The 22,032-nt window shown below is 34.5% G+C and overlaps 1 protein-coding gene across 1 annotated transcript in view; it reads left to right on the forward strand.

Annotated features, from left to right (window-relative positions):
• The first annotated feature begins 6,261 nt into the window (after positions 1 to 6,261).
• The window catches only part of LOC149784028 (solute carrier organic anion transporter family member 4A1-like), a 169,563-nt gene continuing 153,792 nt past the window's right edge, over positions 6,262 to 22,032 (forward strand). The window contains exon 1 of the mRNA XM_089932120.1: positions 6,262 to 7,362. The gene's annotated coding sequence lies outside the window, so the exon portion shown is untranslated. The remainder of the gene's footprint in view (positions 7,363 to 22,032) is intronic.

The following is a 22,032-nucleotide window of genomic DNA, read 5'->3' on the forward strand; positions in this document are numbered from 1 at the left end:
CTACTGTTAATGTGTATTGTCATTTCACACAAACTTGTAAATTTGAAAACTTTATATATTTTGTTTCCACTTTAGTTAATTCCTAAATGTGCAAAAATTGAGTGCCTGTGTTAAATTTCAAGGAAACAACTTAAATAGCACTAGTGCATACAACTTCTAACTTGGGCGGACGGCTTGTTAAGCTAACCATATCTGTGTAATCTTATTTTCTATTGCTGGTGAATCTTAATTGATTTTCAGATTTGCATGTAAAATGAATTTGAAAATATAGTGGAAGTTATTTGAAGTATTATTCTGTTACATGCTTTATTTTGTATAATTTTATCTGACTGATATAAATGATTTTTAGACATATTGCCATTTTGGGATTATGAATTATGAAAAGTATTACAGTACGTACTCACTTTTAAGATAAGTCCAGCTACAAACTGCACAGACCCAGATTTTTTTTGTCACATAATGCATCAGCAAATCTGGGTCTGTGCAGTTTTATTGGATTAATCATTAGAACAAACAACAAAGACCCTGATCTGCAGGTGCATTATGCTATGGCAGATCTGGATCTTTGTTGTTTGCAGATTGACTCAACTTACAATGGAGTATTATATATATATATATATATATATATATATATATATATATATATATATATATATATATATATATATATACACGGTATACTGGTAATCAAAGGGGATGTAGTATCTTGGATTTATTTTGGCAGTGAGCAAGACTTGGCTTTCAGGTAGTTTTAAAGTAATTCACCTAAACCTGGGTCATAGTGACAGTGGAGTACATAATACATTCTGTATTCCCTCATTATAATGCGGAGTCCTCCTATGGAACATTTGGGAGGGGGACAAAAACATTCAAAAGGACACAGAAACGGACATGATACATGATGTAAAATAAGAAAATCTTATTTCGTTTGATAGTTTTGCTGCATTTGCTTTCAAAACTTATCTTTATATGGTGGCTTGAATGGTGTTTTTTAGTGCCTCCGTATAACAATATCATAGATTGTGTTACTTCTCAGCACATAAAGAATTCCTGACTTATCTCCCCTGGTTTACTAGACATTATAAATCTACATGTTCTGCACAAAAGCCATTATAGAAAAACCATTGCAGCAAACAACCATAACTTAATGTGATGCAGTTATGTCATACAGATAAAACATAAACTAGGTTACATTGACCTGATTTCCGAGTGATGGTGTGTTTCAGGTTGAAATACATCCACACATAAAATTTCATTACTAATAGATATCTAACTGATATGAAAGGACATGCACCCAGTTTTAAAATAATGTGTACACTCATCTGTGTAAATGAGAGTGACCTTTCACAGCAATAGAGTTACACCAGGGAACACAGCATATCCGTGACCATACAGTTTTGATTAATAAAAGATATATTTCAGAACCTTTCTCCAACCCTTGAATGGATTGGAGCTTGCCCAGGTCATGTGTCAGATTCATCCCTAAGTTTTTGTGGTCACCTTGACCTGTGATTAAATACCAAATGATATAAGACCTACTTATTGGGTTTATCTATATTTGTATGGACACTGGTCAGCAATGTCATTTAATGAGTCATCAGAGATTCCACGTGTAATAATTCTTAAGTCTGTACAAGATTACCCAAATTCTTTATTATTAGTAATGGATTATAAAGTAAAGTGCATATCCATTTTCTTTGATTATTGAACTGAATGAGATGCTGATTTCATGGCTTGCTGTTGATGTTATCATCTCTTTCATTCAGGCTGAACTAAATTATGCATATGGCAGGAGTTAGACAAAGGAAATGCATAAGTCCTGGATTATTCTTCATCTTGTCTCTAATATCTTTAGATCATTCAAGGTGGCCACATGGTGATACAGTAAGACCTGATGGATGAAACAAGTTTTATCTTAGAAATAATTAATTTGATTTCATATATTAAGATTTATCAATAAGACAAGAGATTTCATATTGTTGACGCCCCTCCCAATTCATGATATATATATATATATATATATATATATATATATATATATATATATATATATATATATATATATATATATATATAGGTAGAAACTACAAAGGTATTTTAATACTCACATGCACACAAGCCAGATATGTTGATGCTTCACACACAAGCCTGATATGTCAGTGCTTTACACACAAGCCTGATATGTCAGTGCTTTACACACAAGCCTGATATGTCAGTGCTTCACACACAAGCCTGATATGTCAGTGCTTTACACACAAGCCGGATATGTCAGTGCTTCACACACAAGCCTGATATGTCAGTGCTTCACACACAAGCCTGATATGTCAGTGCTTTACACACAAGCCTGATATGTCAGTGCTTTACACACAAGCCTTATATGTCAATGCTTTACACACAAGCCTGATATGTTGATGCTTCACACACATGCATGACATTTCAGTGCTTCACACACAAGCTTGATATGTCAGTGCTTTAACACAAGCTTGATATGTCAATATTTTACACACAAGCCTTATATGTCAATGCTTTACACACAAGCCTGATATGTCAATGCTTTACACAAAAACCTGATATGTCAATGCTTTACACACAAGCCTGATATGTCAATGCTTTACACACAAGCCTGATATGTCAATGCTTTACACACAAGCCTTATATGTCAATGCTTTACACACAAGCCTGATATGTCAATGCTTTACACACAAGCCTGATATGTCAATACTTTACACACAAGCCTGATATGTCAATGCTTTACACACATGCCTTATATGTCATTACTTTACACACAAGCCTGATAGTTCAATGCTTTATACACAAGCCTGATATGTTGATACTTTACACACAAGCCTTATAAGTTGATACTTTACACACAAGCTTTATAAGTTGATATTCTACACACAAGCCTGATATGTTGATACTTTACACATAAGCCTGATATGTTGATACTTTACACACAAGCCTGATATGTTGATACTTTACACACAAGCCTGATATGTTGATACTTAACACACAAGCCTGATATGTGGATATTTTACACACAAGCCTGATATGTTGATGCATGACATGACTATTCTTAGTTCCCTTTTTTTTTGCAGTTTGAGTCACATCATAATGGAGATTCACAAACAACTATGATAAAAACATTTATCAAATATATAAGATACCAAATAATCTTTCCTAAATTTAGTAATTTTTTGACCATTAAAAATATTTCTGTCAATGGACTTTCATGTAAATTGTGGCAATACCAACACCTTTGTGGAAGTAACGTAATTTCTGGAATAGAACATTATAGAAAATTTCCTTCAGTATCTCTCCAATAATAAAGCAAGTGGCCAGCATAATACAAATTTCCAAACCTTTGGATGGGCTTATTATCAGATGGATATGCATGTGTGTGTGTGTGTGTGTGTGATTTGGATTTTTGACGTAGTTTTAACAATTTTTCAGTCATATCACAACAATGTCTGCAGTGTGGCAGTTTATAATGATGTCAATCACTGGGGCATCATGCCACAGACATGTATGATGATGTCCCACCCAGTCACATTATCCTGACACCAGGCTGACCAGTCCTAGCACCAGCCTCTTAATGCTGAGTGCCAAGTGAGACAGCTGTTAGTACCATTTTCATAAGTCTCTGGTATGACTTGGCCAGGGACCAAACCCTTGACCTCCTGCATCTGAGGCAGATGCTGTAACCACTAGACCACTGGAGCAGTCAGATGGAGATATCCTATGCAAATCTACAAAATAGGCTTATAATCAACCTTGACTTTATCAATGGATAAATACAGTACTGTTAAGTAGATATTATACATGCCCCTGTGATTTTTCCTTCTTTCTCATTCTTTTCATTTTGATATGCTGACATAAACATGCGATAATATTCTTCATTGTGCCTGTAATCAAAGTGTAGGTAATACTTAATGTCTTGTTATACACCTGATAAAATGCTACTTGACATCCAGTTGTTATTTTTTTACAGGTAATTTGATCACATAAGTGATACAGGTGAAAGTAAACTATAACATAATTGCAGACTCAATGTCCAAATAAAAAAAACAGTTATAGAAAGTGAATATGTTTGCATTTTGTAGGATTTTTAAAAAAAAGTTCATTGATCACTAACATATATAGATCTTTAAGAAACAAAAGCAAAAAATAACATTCGGAGTTGGTCTTTATTTTCATCAAATGCTGCAAATATAGTAATGCCTCTTATCTAGCTGTCCATGTGAATATTACAGTATACATGTATTGTCTTTTAAGGAGACTGCCTTATAATACAGTTCATAATACATACAGTACTTCCTCAGTTTAATGCTACCCACAGGACTCATTTAATATACTGCCTTATAGTGAAACTGTCCTATAATGGAGTACATAATACATTCTGTATTCCCTCATTATAGTGCTGTACATGAAGGTAAGCCTTGTAGTTAGGCTGCCTTATAGTGAAGTAAATTATACATACTGTACTGCCTCATTATAATAATGTCAGTGGTAATCATAGAGTATAGTGACTTATAGTGAGGTTGCCCTATAATGGAGTACTTTGTACATTCTTTATTCCATTATTATAGTGCTGTATATGGAAGTAAGCCTTATAGTGAGACTGCTGTATCACAGAGTACATTATACATACTGTACTGCCTCATTATAATGATGTAAGTGGTAACCAGAGTATATTGACTTATAGTGCCATTGCACTATAATGTAGTGCATCATACATTCTATATTCCCTCATTATAGTGCTGTACATGGAAGTAAACCTTATAGTGAGACTGCCTCATTATAATGATATTAATGGTAACCATAGAGTATACTGACTTATAGTGAGGCTGAACAATAATGAGGTGCTTAATAAATAATGTACTTCATCATTAAAATGTTGTCCACAGGAACTAGAGAGTATGCTGCCTTATACTGAGACTGCCTTATAATGGAATACATAATATATGCTATACTCCCTCATTATAGTGCTATCCATGGAAATAAAAGTATACTGCCTTTTAATGAGACTGCCATATAGCAAAGTATGTTATACATACTGTAACCCCTCATTATAATGATGTCTATGGTAACCATATAATAAACTGTCATATAGTGAGGCTGCATTATAATGAGGTACATGGCACATAATTGTACTTTCAATTAATTAAATTGGATCCACAGACATTCCTGCCTTATGATAAGAAATATGACGGGCCTTGAAGTGAGGTAGTGCTATATTAAACAGTGAAATCTTGTTAGTGTTAAAATTATTTATTTATAAGTATTGGACTTACAAGAGTACTGTAAATAAAAAAAATTCTTTAATTTGTAGCAAACATTTAGCATGGAACTCATTTAATTTACATCCAACTTTTTTGATGAGATCATATCAGTAATATGTTATGGAAACGGATCCAACAAGTTGTTATAATACTTAGTTTTTAGAAGTACTGAACACATGTTTAATCATGAGATGATTTATACAACTATTTCTTCTAAAATGCTGACAGCTGTTAACTGGTGCTCCTAACTATAATCATTGCTTATCATTGATTCAGTTAAATATCACCAAAATTTGACGATAATATGGAAAATTAAAAATTCATGAAACTTTAATTATGGTAAAAGATTGGAATTTACAGTACAATATTGGAGCTTAAAAACATAAAAATCAAAATTTAGAATTAAGAGTCACAATTCAAACTTCATTACCTACATTACCTGCATATTAACAACCATAAAAATATCTGTTAAAAGTCATTAACAATAAAACTAGTTTTAAGAAACTACTATGCCCATGAAGGTGGTGTGAGAAAACAGGTGCTCCTTAAAAAAAAAATTTTTTTAACTTCAAAAATATTAAATATGGAATAAAATGTAATATTCTTTTACAAGAAGAAATGGAGAGAGTTCAGATGTCTTTTGTACATGTTCAGGTACAATGTCTTACAGATACAAAAATGAATATAAAATAGCAAGTTTTATTTTCATTGTTCTTTCATTTTCTTTTATTTTTTGTCTCCTGGTTGCACAGATGCATATGTTCACATTCTCTTCAAAAGATTGGTCTTTTTAAAATTGGAGACGAACAGTATGAAAAGGTTGGATTGTTTAAAACTGGAGGTTAATGACGTCAGAAGGTTGGATTGTTTAAAATCGGAGGTATACGGTATCAAAAGATATCTTCTTTTCACTTCTCCAAGCTTATTCTCCTCTCTGATAACACTAGATTTCTGACTGGGCCAGCCACACTGGGAATCCACCTTGTTAAGGTTTGGTCTGTAAATAAGCTGTGTAGAGAAATTCTAAGCCAAAGCTGTATTACTTTTACAGCTAGGAGATGCACAGTCAACTTAGCTATTCATTACAAGCCCTCACACAAAATTATGAAGGGAAGGAAAAGTGAAGTGATATGACTTAGCCAACCTTCTTTATTATCATTTACAAAATAGAGTAATTTGGTTGATGTTGCATACAATTTGGAGGGAATTGCCCCTCATTGTTAAAAGAATGGAATCAAACCAGTGATGGGAGATTTAAGGTTTGAATTGACAATACAAAGGAAAAGTTTGTGCATTGTAAAGAGAAAATTATGCAAATGGGACATTCTTGATGCATTTTTAAAACAAAAGACTCCCTTTGGGGATCAATGTATGCAGCAGTGGATTTTTAAGTGTCCATTTCAAGCTGCAGAAAAAGTTTGACCTCTGACTTCATTTTCATCTTTGAACTGAGTGGGACCTGTCAGAAGTTACCAAGACTTATTTATTTATTGTTTGTGTGCAAATTCAGGGTTTCATTTAATTTAGCCTTTCAGGAGTTGAGTAGTTGAATAGAACATTTTCTACTGAGAAAAGTGAAACAGCAAAGTTGAAGTATGTGAGAAAATGCACATGGATTCATTTCAAACAACCATGTACTCTGACAGCTAGTAAGAAAAGTTCAATGCATTCCATTGCATCAAAGTGTGTCCTGTAGTCATTGCAGTGATTCTTCTGACTTAACAAGAAATTAGAATGCGCATTTTAAATTAACACTGCACATAAGTTTAACTTTGCATGACAAGGGCAGAAGATAAATAGGGTGATGAAATGCATACCTGCACAGGTGAGGAAACACATACCTGTGTGTTATAGACTGGAGAAGAAGTTGTGGCTAGTCCTTTGACATATGGCTCATTTACAGTAAGAATATATATATAAAATATATCCAGAGAAGTTATGCTGAGATTCTGCTTCAAGTTAAAATAATTTGACATTTTCATCTTTGAGGAGTATATGAAATCTATATTGCTAAGGAAAATAAACCCCTTGGATACTGATGAGCTGTCTGGTTCTGGAAACTATATTTACATAATACTATAAGGTAAGTTGAAATTTATGTAATTTTTCCATTTCAATACAGTTACATGGACATACAGTATATGCTGAACACTTTTGCAATGACATAATGTATAATACTACTCAACACTGTTACACTGACATACTATATAATACTACTCAACACTGTTACACTGACATAATGTATAATACTACTCAGCACTGTTATAAATGACATAATGTATAATACTACTCAACACTGTTACACTGACATAATGTATAATACTACTCAACACTGTTATAAATGACATAATGTATAATACTACTCAACACTGTTACACTGACATACTGTATAATACTACTCAACACTGTTACACTGACATACTGTATAATACTACTCAACACTGTTACACTGACATACTGTATAATACTACTCAACACTGTTACACTGACATAATGTATAATACTATTCAACACTGTTACACTGACACAATGTATAATACTACTCAACACTGTTACACTGACACAATGTATAATACTACTCAACACTGTTACACTGGCGTAATGTATAATACTACTCAACACTGTTACACTGACGTAATGTATAATACTACTCAACACTGTTACACTGACATAATGTATAATACTACTCAACATTGTTACACTGACATAATGTATAATACTACTCAACACTTACACTGACATAATGTATAATACTAATCAACACTGTTACACTGACATAATGTATAATAATCTACACTGTTACACTGACATATTGTATATATTCAACCCTGTTACACTGACATATTGTATGTACTCCACCCAGTTACGGTGACGTACTGTATATATTCAACCCTGCTACACATGCTGGATATATTCAGACTTGTTATACTGACATACTGGTGGCCCCGAGTGGCTGAGTGGTCTAAAGCGCTCTCCATTACGGATCACTGCCATCTCACCTCTGTCTGCGTGGGTTCGAGTCTCAGATTCAGCCATTGTGGGTATGTGAGAAAGCTGGCCAGTAGATTCTTGTGGGTCGGTGGTTCTTTCTGCGGTTTTTCCAGGTTCTTCCTCCACCATTAATGCTGGCCGCCATGTATAGCCTATTGTGTGCTGAAAAATGGCATTGAACCCCACAACAACAACAACAACTGACATACTGTATGTACTCCACCCAGCTACACTGACATACTGTATATACTCCATCCACTTACATGGACATACTGTGTATACTCAACCCTGTTACATGGACATACTGAATATATTCAGACTAGTTACACAGACGTATTGTATATATTCAAACTTGTTACTCTGACATGTTGTATATATTCAAACTTGTTACTCTGACATATTGTATATATTCAAACTTGTTACACTGAGATACTGTATATATTCAACCCTGTTACACTGACATACTGTATATATTCACATATAATTAGAGTCCAACTTCAAATTTGCACAGATCCTGATTTGCTGTCACATGACACACTGGCAGATCTGGGTCTATGCAGTTTGTTAGGATATATCAACATAAAAAACAGCATAGACCCTGATCGGCAGTTTCATGTTGTCTGCAGTCGGACTCGACTTAAAAGTTGGTATATGGTATGTGTCTAATGATAAGCATGTTCCCTGTTTGTATCAGTTTTGGAAGGGGCACTTATTGGCTAGGTGGTCTAAATCGCTTGCCTATATCGATCACTGCTATCTCATCTTTGTCGATTTGGGTTTGAGTCTCAGGCTCGTCAATGCAGGTATGTCAGAAAGCTGCTAGTAGCCTCCTGTGGGTCAGTGGTTCTTACTGTGGTTTCCCTGTGTTCTTCCTACACCAGTTATAATGTCTGCCACATATAGCCTACCATACACTGAGAAATGGTTTAAAACCTTCAGTGCAACAACAACAACAACAATAGCAACAACAATCTTTGGACAAATACTTAAGGATATCTTTGTTGGATAGTACATTCACTCCACTTTTTTACTACTTTTATTAGGCTCTCTGTTACAGTTTGTATCCTTTTGGATTATTGGTGTACAGCATGTATCAAGTATTCATAGCCTGCTTCATTGAGTAACTACTGATTCTATTGGTTCATTCACTCTTAACTTCAGTCATTCGAAGGAGTTTGACCTGTGATTGCATGTAACATGAAGTTATTTATGATTTATGCTTATAATTTATAAATTGCAGGATAGTATTTTATGAGAAATCCTCTTACTTTCTATATCAAATGACATAAATCTACTGATTTCTATGATTCATCTACCCCCCCCCAGGTCTGTTGTACAACAAAACATTTTTTTTGGGGGGGGGGTAGTTCCCCTCTTTTTGAAATAAATGGAGGGGCAGAGAATTTTCTAAATATGGGGGATTTTAAAGAAGCAAACAAAAGCGGGGCTTGCACAATAATGCACAAAGTTTGTACATTCATTTTTGTTTGTTTGTTTGGCACTATGTTTTAGCAATTAGCATGAATTAGCAATTAGCATGAATTAGCAATTGTATGCCCTGGAATAAACCCTGCAGTGAGTCCACAAAATGAATGTGAATTTAGCGCTTGTGCTGCAGTACTCCACCCCACAAACATCAAACAAGGTACACCTTAAATCAGCCATTATATATACCAGGAGCCATTGTATCTTTAACTTGGCAGAGCATCCAACTGTAATCAAAGGGTAGCATGTTTGATACCCTACTAGACCATCTTGGGTCAGTTGCTTCAGTGTTTCTTAGGGAGCGGCACTTAGTTTGTAAATTTTTTGCATGATGTGGCCATTAATGTCTTAAAAGTGCTATTAAAACCAATATTTAAAAAAAGAAACATCAATGCAATGATAATTTTTATCAGGGGTCTATCATGTTTAGATCTCTAGTACTTCACAATCAGGCATGTGTTGTACATAAACCAACATACTGTACAGAAGTCACCAGAAACTAGATATTTTCCCCAGCTCAAGTCATAGCATCAGAATTTGGAATTTGAAATCATACCCAGTTTGTTTAGGACTAATCACTAGAAAAAACAAAATAGACCCAGATCTGCCAGGATATTATAAAACACCAGATTAGGGTAAGTTTGTTTGCAGTTGGACCAAACTTACAAGCGAGTATATACTGTAATATACAGTCTGTTTTCATTTGAATGACTTCTATTTTTATCCAAATATTACCTGAATATAATACTATGAATAGGATTAGCTTTTTATGCCATACCATATTCTGTGGAGAGTCATATTACAGTAATTGTGATACACCTGCCCTTCCATCTTGATGGCACAAATTTTATTTCCATTGAGTCCATAACTTTTAAATGAACTCATGTGCTGAAATTAAATCTGGTATCTTGGTTTTTTAAGTTAATATAAAAAAAGACCTTGGTCTGATTCCATTTTCACCTTATTTAGCCTGAACAGTCTGAGTTTTAGTCTCAGTTTTGCTTATGTTTAACCATGCATCATTAAGCAAATAAACCAGTTACATATTAGTACCTGTGTCCTTTGCACACATTTTAAAAAAACGCCTTAAATGAAATATTGCCATCAATCAGAAAACATTGAATTTTATTTAATATTTCATTCATACTGAATTTTATTTAATATTTCATTCATATTGAATTTTATTTAATATTTCATGATTACAGTTTCCATGGCATGGATTTGGTACATTAACATTGATGCCTTTGTGGAGAAATAAATTAAACAGTTAGAATCCATAAAGGGTTAATTAAGGAAGGAGCAGTAGCTGTTCACCAAGGAATAAAAAATGATAGGCATGATTTAAAATGGAAGACTTTGCATTATAACTGCTCTTGATAAGGGAGGCACTGTTTTGTGATTTCTCCATGGTGGATGCATGGAAATCCAGACTACCATAGCCCTGTTTGCATTGGAAAGCAACCAGAACAGTTAGAGATAAGTTTTGGTAAGTTTTGGATGACATTTGCCAAGATAGAAAATTCTACATGATAGGGAAATATTAACTGGAGGTATAACTTTGAAACTTTTGGTCAGGATTCCTGAGATAGCTTGAATGGCAAGTTAAGGACTCACATGCAAAATAAAAATAGGGTTGGGGGATCACATAGTTTTCAGTCACCATTTTACATCAAAAATAGGTTAATTTCCAGCATAAAACAAAAATATTGTGCCATTTTATGTAAAAAGAGCCACCTCTGTCATGTTTAAAGTCCCTTGGAACAAATCCTGCAATCTGCATGCAGGTCAGTACCAAATTGGGCCGACATGTGAAAAAGATGATATTTGAGCCATAAAAAGATACAGAAAGGAGCTGTATGTGTATGATGCAGAGATAAGGATGTAACTCAAGTATAGAGAGAGGGAGCCATGCTGCAGCAGAGATGAGTCATGAGATAAGACTGACCGACATTGGTTTCTTCATTGCTATGCCTGCAGCAGCATTTATGCCATTCATTCATGGTTTGTGCAGGCATCAGATTTTATGACCCATAAAATAGACACCCACCATGATTTAGAGCTATGACATTGGCTCTAGTCAAGCCTTTTTTATATTGCATATAATTCATGCATTAATCACTACAAGTTTTTTAATTGCCTTTATTTTTCTCTTTAATGTTTCCCAGATCCCAGATTAATCATTATGTTATTGTGAGAGAAACCCATACCCATCTCTTTTGCAGATTACTTGTTTTCAGAAAAAGGATTAAAAGGAATGTTCAGTCATGATGGATATTCTAAAAAATGAATATCAATTAATATTTCAATGCATGATGTTATTATTATTGACTGATTGGTCTAAAGACTTAAAATGCTATATCCAGTTGGTAATATTATTAACACACCATTTTCCCTATACTATCTTTATAACATCTTTATAACATTTTTCTAATATTTTTTTAATACAAATTTCCCAGTAAAATCCTTATATTTCTGAAAAATATGGCTGAAAAGCATGTTGTAAATTTGAACTCTTAAGGAGAGTAATGTATACCGTGGTATACTCTTGACAGAATGGCACTGTGCATTGAGTTTACAACCTCATTGTGAGAACACCCTTATAATGAAGTACAATATGCATGTAATTTGGAGTCTTAGAACACACACACACACAAACACACTTACTTCCATGTTATAACACGTTATAGGAGCTACGGATTATACTGACCGCTCCGGTGGCCTAGTGGTTAGAGCATCCGCCTCGGATGCGGGAGGTCATGGGTTCGATCCCTGGCTGAGTCATACCAAAGACTTACAAAAATGGTACTAACAGCTGCCTCGCTTGGCGCTCAGCATTAAGAGGTTAGTGTAAGGACTGGTGGGCCCGGTGTCAGGATAATGTGACTGGGTGGGACATCATGCCACATGTCTGCGGCATGATGCCCCAGTGCATAGACATCACTAAAAACTGCCACACTGCAGACATCATAGCGATATGACTGAAAAATTGTTAAAGCTACGTTAAAAATCCAAATCACACACACACAGAGATTATACTGCCTTATAGAGAGATGCCTTATAATGAAGTACAATATGCATGTAATTTGGAGTCTTAGAACACACACACACACACACACACACACACACACACTTCCATGTTATAGCACATTCTATAGGAGCTATGGAGTATACTGCCTTATAGTGAGATGCTTTGTAATGAAGGAGAATATACATGTAATTTGGAGTCTTAGGTGACATATAAGCTTTCATTATCGTTATAGCACTCTCTGTATGAGCCATGGAGTATACTGCCTTATAGCGAGACCCTTATAATGAAGTACATTATGCACAGACTTTTATTATTACATAAATACAGTTGGTTTCATGACCATACCTTCCTTATAATAGGAACTGTATTATAAGGAAGAGTGTTATATTGAGTGAGTACTGTATATAAACAGCATAACATGGTAATCTCATGTTCAGTCCACACAGGTATACTCAGAATTTCTGGGATTTTCCGGAAATGTGGAATTTTGTCCAGGTAACTAGTTTCAAGGATAACAGGCAAATTTTAAAATAAATAAATTGATATACACTCACCTGTATGTGGTTTGAGTCTGTCGAGTCCTTGTATCCATCCATCCATCCGTCTGTCTCTGAAGAGAACTCATCCTAAGCCACTTAATGAAAATATGCAGTTAAATTGCCTATGTGTTTTGGCTTCCACCCATGGGGTCCCTGTGATTTGGTCAAAGGACAGATGTACAAATTTGATTTATATTGGCAGATATTTTTATGATGAAATTTTGTTTATGTTGAAAAGCAGAATCGCTGGGTGTGGGTAGGTTGGAATATGCTGTATGAACCATGGGGCGGGTGGGATATGATGTCAAGATATTTCAGTATATGTAATTATTGTTATTATTATTATTATTATTATTATTATTATTACCACCATCATTGTATGCAGTAGATTTAATAAAGCTAGGATATGATCACAACTTATGTTAGGTTTCATTTGAAATAAGGACAGTTGTACCAAAATGCTTCAGTTGGAACTCCTGAAATTGACCTTTGTGGCTAGGTGTCTGATATAAAAAGAATTTTATACAAATATTGGAGTTGACTTTTATTGATATAAACAAATACAAGCAAGTGTTGACATTTCCTTTAATAAAATAATTAATACTAGTAGTAGAAGTTAGTGGGGGCTGCATGGTGTGAGAGGAAGCAGATCAAGTACTATGGTGTGAATAACCACACAAGGAGAAAGAGAAGAGCTGTGTGGTTCTATAGCAATTCAAGCAGTTAATGATTTTACAGGGCATTGACTGGTGGTTTTAATGGTGATGATTGTCCATTTATTTTATTATTATTTTAATTTTATACCCACAGAAAACTGTGTCTATATTTGTAGGTAAATATATGCATGTTGACATCATCTCAAGGAGTTAGAATTAAGGTGTGTCTTTAATAAACTAGTTAACTAATTAAATAACATCTTTGTTAACTATAATAGCTGGTGAAAGAGTGGCATAGTCAGGTATGATTCTAGGAGACAGGATACTCAGATTCTTCAAAGTCTCACAAAAAAACAGAGTATAGATGTTTCTATTTAACATGCCCAGAAAAAAATCACAGGTGGTGATGCAATTTTTCAAGAGATCAAGAGTTTCTTTAAATGATGCATGCAATTTTTTCTGAACAATTAATATGGTCATGTGTTATAGCTCATCTGTGAATTTTAGAACAATTAATATGGTCATGTGTTATAGCTCATCTGTGAATTTTAGAACAATTAATATGGTCATGTGTTATAGCTCGTCTGTGAATTTTAGAACAATTAATATGGTCATGTGTTATAGCTCATCTGTGAAATTTAGAACAATTAATATGGTCATGTGTTATAGCTCATCTGTGAATTTTAGAACAATTAATATGGTCATGTGTTATAGCTCATCTGTGAGTTTTAGAACAATTAATATGGTCATGTGTTATAGCTCATCTGTGAAATTTAGAACAATTAATATGGTCATGTGTTATAGCTCATCTGTGAATTTTAGAACAATTAATATGGTCATGTGTTATAGCTCATCTGTGAGTTTTAGAACAGTTAATATGGTCATGTGTTATAGCTCATCTGTGAATTTAAGAACAATTAATATGGTCATGTGTTATAGCTCATCTGTAAAATTTAGAACAATTAATATGGTCATGTGTTATAGCTCATCTGTGAATTTTAGAACAATTAATATGGTTGTGTGTTATAGCTCATCTGTGAATTTTAGAACAATTAATATGGTCATGTGTTATAGCTCATGTGTGAATTTTAGAACAATTAATATGGTTATGTGTTTTACTGAACTCTTTAATTTAAAGATTTTTTTATTTTTTGTTTTCATATTTTATTTATGAATTTTACAGAATTTCATTTTTTTATCCTTTATCTTGTACTTTTATGTGTTTTCATTTGCTTTCCTGCAGTTTTTATTGCTTTGTTACATGTTACAACTTTATGATTTAGCCATATTTGTGCTGATGTGCCATTAAAATACATAAATGCATAGATAGATAGATACATCCATACATACACACACACACGCACACACATACATACATATGCACACATATACACACACACTCATGCATGTATGCATCCATAAACTATCCGTCCATCCATGTTATTATTTTATACATACATACATACATACATGCATACATGCATACATACATGCATGCATACATACATACATACATACATACATACATACATACGTACATATGCACACATACTGTTTATTTTCATTAATTTAACTTTTAAAACTATGTTCGCAGATTAGATCAAATTTTTTGATGGATGCAACCCATGCCCTGTAAATGGGTGAGAAGCTTTTTTTGAAGTCAGAAATATTCATTGTTTCAGTTCCTTGTGTAAATCATATAAACTTTATTCTTGTGTGAACTGTATTGACTTTATTCCCAAGAATGTACGGGTTTCACTAAGTGTCATAAATGATTAGCTCATCAGCATATGTATGTTATTTTGTCAACTTTATTATAGATGTTTTCTCTTAGGCAGAAATGAAAACTTCTACACATGCTACCAAAATAGATAGATCCCACATTTATAACAACCAGATGACAGTATAAACAATTCTTATCTTGATGTACACTAGACAGGAAATGCAGAACATGTCAGACTGCATTTCTGTGTAGAGACCTAATAAGTATCATTTCCATTCTCACACATTTATATTGCAGATTTCTGCCAAAATATCCTTATCTTTTTGTCACTCATTCATAAATTTTCCCCAAGCTTTCTTCTATTCATGTCAAAAAATAAACTTGATGCCATCTTTCACATGTTGAATTGGTGGTCAGACATACTTCACTGAGTTCCTCAATATATATTTTTCCCTCACTGTAAAGGCCTCCAAATATGCAACAAAGGTATTCATGTTTATTGATCCCATTAATTTGGCTTGATATAGTTTTATCATTGCTTCTTTTTAATACTTGTCGGATGAGAACCATTTATAATGTGGTTTACATCATTCAAACCATGGGCGAGTCATACCAAAAACTTTTAAAAATGGTATTCACAACTGCCTCAATAGGTGCTCAGCTTTAAGAGGATGGTTTTAGGACTGGTATTCCTGGTGTCAGGATTATGTGACTGGATGGGACATAATGCTACATGTCTGCGGCATGATGTTCCAGTGCAAAACATCACTATATACTGCCATGCTGTTAAGGCTATGTTAAAAATCCAAATCACACACTGTTCTTCGGGAGAATATTTAGCTCCCATTTCCTAGGTATGATAAAGTAGCATTAAATTTTTTTCAGTCATATCACTACAGTGTCTCCAGTGTGACAGTTTATAGTGATGTCTAGTACTCAGGGGCATCATGTTGCAGACAATTAGCATCATGTCCCACCCAGTCTCATTATCCTGATACCAGGCTGACCAATCCTAGCGCTAACCTCCTAGGTATGATAAAGTCATTAATGTCTGTGTGTGTGTGAGTGTGTATGTGTGTGTGTGTGTGTGTGTGTGATTTGGATTTTCAGCACTGTTGTCACGATCATGGGCATCATTCTTTGGGTTTTGCATTTAGCTTTGTTTCTCTGATACTGTTGTATGTACAATCCAGAAATTTGATAGGTGTATTTATTTTGGATTGTACTACTTGCCATATGTAATTTTCTTGCTCCTGCAACTTTACAAAGTTCTGGATTATGCCACAGCAAAGCAATCGAGGCATCCTTGTTTTGGTTTTGTGAAAAATGACATTTTTATCAGTACCATGGCCCCAAGTGGCCAAGTGTCTGAAGTACTCACCATTACGGATCACTGACATCTCACCTCTGTCTGTGTGGGTTCGAGTCTCGGCCAATGTGGGTACATGAGCAAATTTGCCAGTAGCTTCTCATGGGTCAGTGGTTCTTTCTGGGGGTTTTCAGGGTTCTTCCTCCACCATTTATACTGGCCGCCATGTATAGCCTATATTGTGCTGAAAAATGGCATTAAACCCTATAACAACAACAACAACATCTCAGTGCCATATATAATTGCCTATAAGTTGAACAGTTACGGTACTACCCCTGATTGTTCATTCTAAAACTTTACTCAACTATGGAACACAGGATTTTAACCATATTTATTAGGCATCTTTACACTGAGGAGGCTTTGAATGAGATAGATTTTAAACAATTCATATCATCATTGACAGGAGCAATTTTTTCTTCTTGCCCTTTATTGTAAAATTGCTTTCTCAGCAAAACTTTTTCTGTTAAAGTCCCAGCAGAGCAAATTGCAATGAGTGGGTCCATTTGTTTGGCACCCTGTGCTAATAACTCTGATTGCTCCTGATATTAATGACTGACTGGAAACAACATTGCTGGAAACAAAGAAAAAATGTTATACATTGAGGAAATGGGAGAAGAGTTAACTTCAGATGGGGCTAATTAGATCTGAATATCTTTTTACAGACAATATGATGTCTGACCTTTTCCCAGGGTCAGGCTAATTGGTCCTGACCTGGCTGTCTCATTCCTTAATTATACAGGTTTATCACATGTACAGATTTTGTCTGTACTATATGGATTTTTCATTGTAGTTGCAAATAAATACTGTATATACTTAAAAGCCCGATCCAAAAACTGACATTATAGACCCTGATCTGCATATGCACCAGCAAATCAGGGTCTAGACTTTTTATCTTACTGATTACTCAAATAAAAGGGTATAGACCTAGATCTGACAGTGCATGTGATGTTAGATTTAGGTGTGTGCATTTCACAGTTAGACCAGACTTACTTGTGTAAGTAAGTACTGGTATACTGTGAAACCTGTCTTGAAAGACCACTGCTGTGTGAGACCACCTGTCCTGAGAGATCTTATTCTCAATGCACAGAACTATTGATTATATAGCATTGAGATCTGTTATGACAGACCATGCTTATTTTGGCAGAAAAGGTGGTCTTCAAAACTGGTTCTACTGTGTGAAGGGGCAAATTTATGTCGATCTACGAAAAGCACATTAGTCTGGGCCAGAGAACAGTTAGTTAGATTTATGGGGACAGATGCTTGTTAAATCGCTATACTACAATGATTTCTAATGCCTGGTCGGTAGAGGTAGAGATTTTTAATTAAGCATTCGTTTACTTAACCGCAAGATGACTAGAGAGAGGAAGGTTAAACTTCGATTTCATAGTGGAACTATCAGAATTGAAAAATTCCAGAAACAGTTATTCGAAAACCTAGGGCAAACTGACCACAATTTTGGGGCCTAGTTATAAAAGGTGGCAAATATATTTCATCCTGATTGGTTACACTAAATAGGGGCATGTTTTCCACATGATATTTCCTGGCTGTAAATATTCCCCCCATCAAAAAATCTAATTAGTCTAAGCTTTAATGCAGCAAGAGTAAAGGTACAGGGGACTTCGAGAGTCAATTTGGAAGAAATTCTCTCGTAAAACATTTGTCCAAGGGACCGGATGTCTGGAAGGTCGACGGACATAATTTTGGTGGTAGAAGCAAGGAACGCTTGAAAACACAGTGGGGAAAATAGCTCTTCAGACCTATTCCCAGATGTATCCTCCTCTATGCACTGATGTATCCAAGTATCTGTACATGCTTACATATCCACCTACCCACACAAAGTTTGAGGGCCGAAGGGAGGTGAAACAGTAGGAAGGTTGGAGAGAAAAAGGAAAGGAAGGAAAAGAAAACAGTGAAATTGGTGGGAACCAGTGCTGAGCAGGTTATGCAATTGTACAAGGCCATGACTTTGATTGTTCATTCGATCATATGATGAACTAATTCTATAAGTAAAACACTGATCGGATATTTTTTATAAATATATTTATGTTTTGAAATTCGGTGAAAGATTTATTCCATAAAGAAGTGTATCTTCCTAATGTGTTATATCATCTCCATTGCTTATGTAATTGATTAAATTTTGATTTTTATGTGTGGGGTCTTGAGTCATTCTGTTCTATATATCTGCTCAGATCTCAGTTTATTCTACATATAAGTTTACTCGATCTGGGGAATAACACCAAGGACAATCATCTCCTAGATAATGAGAACCAAATAAAGTGGACACCTTGAAAGAAGGTACAATCCACCAATCAACCCACACCCTTTACAAAGAGTGGGCGTTACATACATACTGTATATGTTAAGGTGTGGGAGAATCCAAACATACAGATTTTTTCAAGATCAAAATTATATTTTTGACCTTATTCTTTCATTTTAATTCCTGCATTTTCTGCATACTTATTTCTCCCTAGAAATTGAAACAAGTTCATGCTGTGTGATGGATGTTGGCAATGCTATGAAACTAATTTATTTGGACTAATAATGCTCGGATATTTTCCCACTGCTTTCCTCAACATTCAGATGGTTTTCCTCAACTGCAGATAAGTCTCTCAAATTCTTGCAATATTTATTTAGTCATTTTGATTATAATTTTGATAAATTTCATAATTTTGATATTTCTTTTTTTTGGTGATAAGTTAGTTAAATGTCAATAAACACTCATTTCATTCCTTCTCAGCTCTGTTATCTTTTCATTCCTTCTCGGCTCTGTTATCTTTTCATTTCTTCTCGGTTGTTATCTTTTTATTCCTCCACAGCTCCTTTATCTTTATTTCATATTACTGTTTAATAACACTTTATATTTATCAGGCAAGATACATTTTTCTAAACCATTCATGTAAAGATGATCTGGAAATAAGATTAATTTATGTCTTTTGGGTACACAACCTAAGCATTTGGGTACATGACTAGTATTTAGTTACATGACTAGCATTTTTGTACATGACAAGTATTTGGGTACATGACTAGTATTTGGGTACATAATTAGCATTTGGGTACATGGCTAGCATTTGGTTACATGACTAGCATTTTGGTACATAACTCGCATTTGGGTACGACTAGTATTTCGGTACATGACCAGCATTTTGGTACATAACTAGCATTTGGGTATTTTAGTTATCATGAAGTTTATTTATGGCATTTGGATACATAACTAGCATTTCCACATTATATGCTTTTTTTATGAAAAGACTGCAGTGTCATTTGACTGCATTAAATTTGAACCAGGTTTTTGACAACATTCATTACTGTATTTATTGAAAGATATGTAATATGTACAGTACCAAGGGATATGTTTTCTGATAATATGGCTACCACAGAATTCGCCCCCGCCATAAAGATACTGTGAATGTTCTTTTACATTTTTATATCCTTTCACAATTGATAATCTATAATTCTAATCCATAATCTTTAGTGAGCTAAAGATTAAGTTCTTTTGTTATGAATATTTAATCAAGAGTAATGCAGCAAATCAGCACATTGCATGGCTACTGACTTGCTTTGCACCTATTTATTCAAGGGTTCAATCCTTCTAATCAGAATATGCAAGGGTTTAAGCTGTGTTGACTGTAGTGATCACTGATAGCATCAAAAACAATTGCCGATCACATAAATGTATTTGGCAAAAGAAAGTTTAGGAGCTTGGGATAACATCCATTAAATTTTGCATTGATTTTGTTACTGTTTTCCACTAGGTTTTGTTTGAAGTCACTGATATCCACTGGTTTAAGATGTCTTTTTACTCAAAGTCACTGATGACCACTAGTTTAACATAGTTTTTGCCTTGAAGTCACTGCTGTCCACAAGTTTAATATATTTTGGACATGAAGTTACTGATGTCCACTTGTTTAACACGTTGTCATCAAAGTTACTGATTTCTACTAGTTTAACATATTTTGGACTTGAAGTTACTTGTGTCAGTTAGTTTAACATATTTCTGAGGTTGAATAAAAGGTGTTAGGAACTAAACTGGTTAAGAAAGAAACCTGCAGAAATTCATTATTTGACATCAAATCAGACTTGTATATTAGCTTGAAGAAATTTTTTTATAGAGAAAACCAGTGATTATGAAAGAAAATCCTTGTTAATAATGGGTAAAGGCTAAATTAGAATACAAGCCATATCTACAGCACCATAGTTCAGCCCTTCTCTGGTATAAACACTATCAGTCTTCATATGGTCAAAATTTGACAACAGTTGAAAATTGAAAAATTCTACTACCAGTCTTAGATTGATGTGGCCACCAACGTCCCTCTAAGCTAAACACACATCCCCACCCATTGCAATCGATGAAGATCTAAAGAATTTGCTCAAGTCATCGTAATGCTTGCACAATGCAGCGTGCATAGCGTGCACATCTACCATTCGCTTAGAGGGAACTTTGGTGGCACCCATCTTGGATTCATACTTTCCTCTTATATGTTGTTTCCTCCTGCAACAACATGATCAAAATAGGTCAAGGTCATATGAAAGAGTTCTGGATATATGTTGGTAGAATGTTTAGACACCATTCATGTGGGGTGGGGGGAGATGTTTCTTGTACCATATATGCTCACAAGTCAAGTCAAACTGCAAACAACAAAGATCCTGTTGTGCCATCATATAATGTGCCTGCAGATCAGGGCCTATGTTGTTTGTTGTACTGATTACTCCTGACAAATGGCACAGAGCCAGGTCTGTTGTTGCATTGTGTGATGGCAGATCTGGGTCTGTGCAGTTTACATTTGGCTTTGTCTTTATAAGAAAGTATAAATGATAGTTGGAATATTTGGATTTTTCTTCATTAAGGGCTAACATGTTCACCCAGTAAAAGAGAGCACAAATAATATGGTAATTTTTATATTAAAAAATTGCATGCAGATAATTAGAGTAAAAGAGGTCAAATTTTCTTTTAGGTTTGGCAAA

Source organism: Sinohyriopsis cumingii, chromosome 14, assembly GCF_028554795.1.
Source record: "Sinohyriopsis cumingii isolate HCF-2022 chromosome 14, ASM2855479v2, whole genome shotgun sequence".
Lineage (NCBI taxonomy): Eukaryota > Metazoa > Mollusca > Bivalvia > Unionida > Unionidae > Sinohyriopsis > Sinohyriopsis cumingii.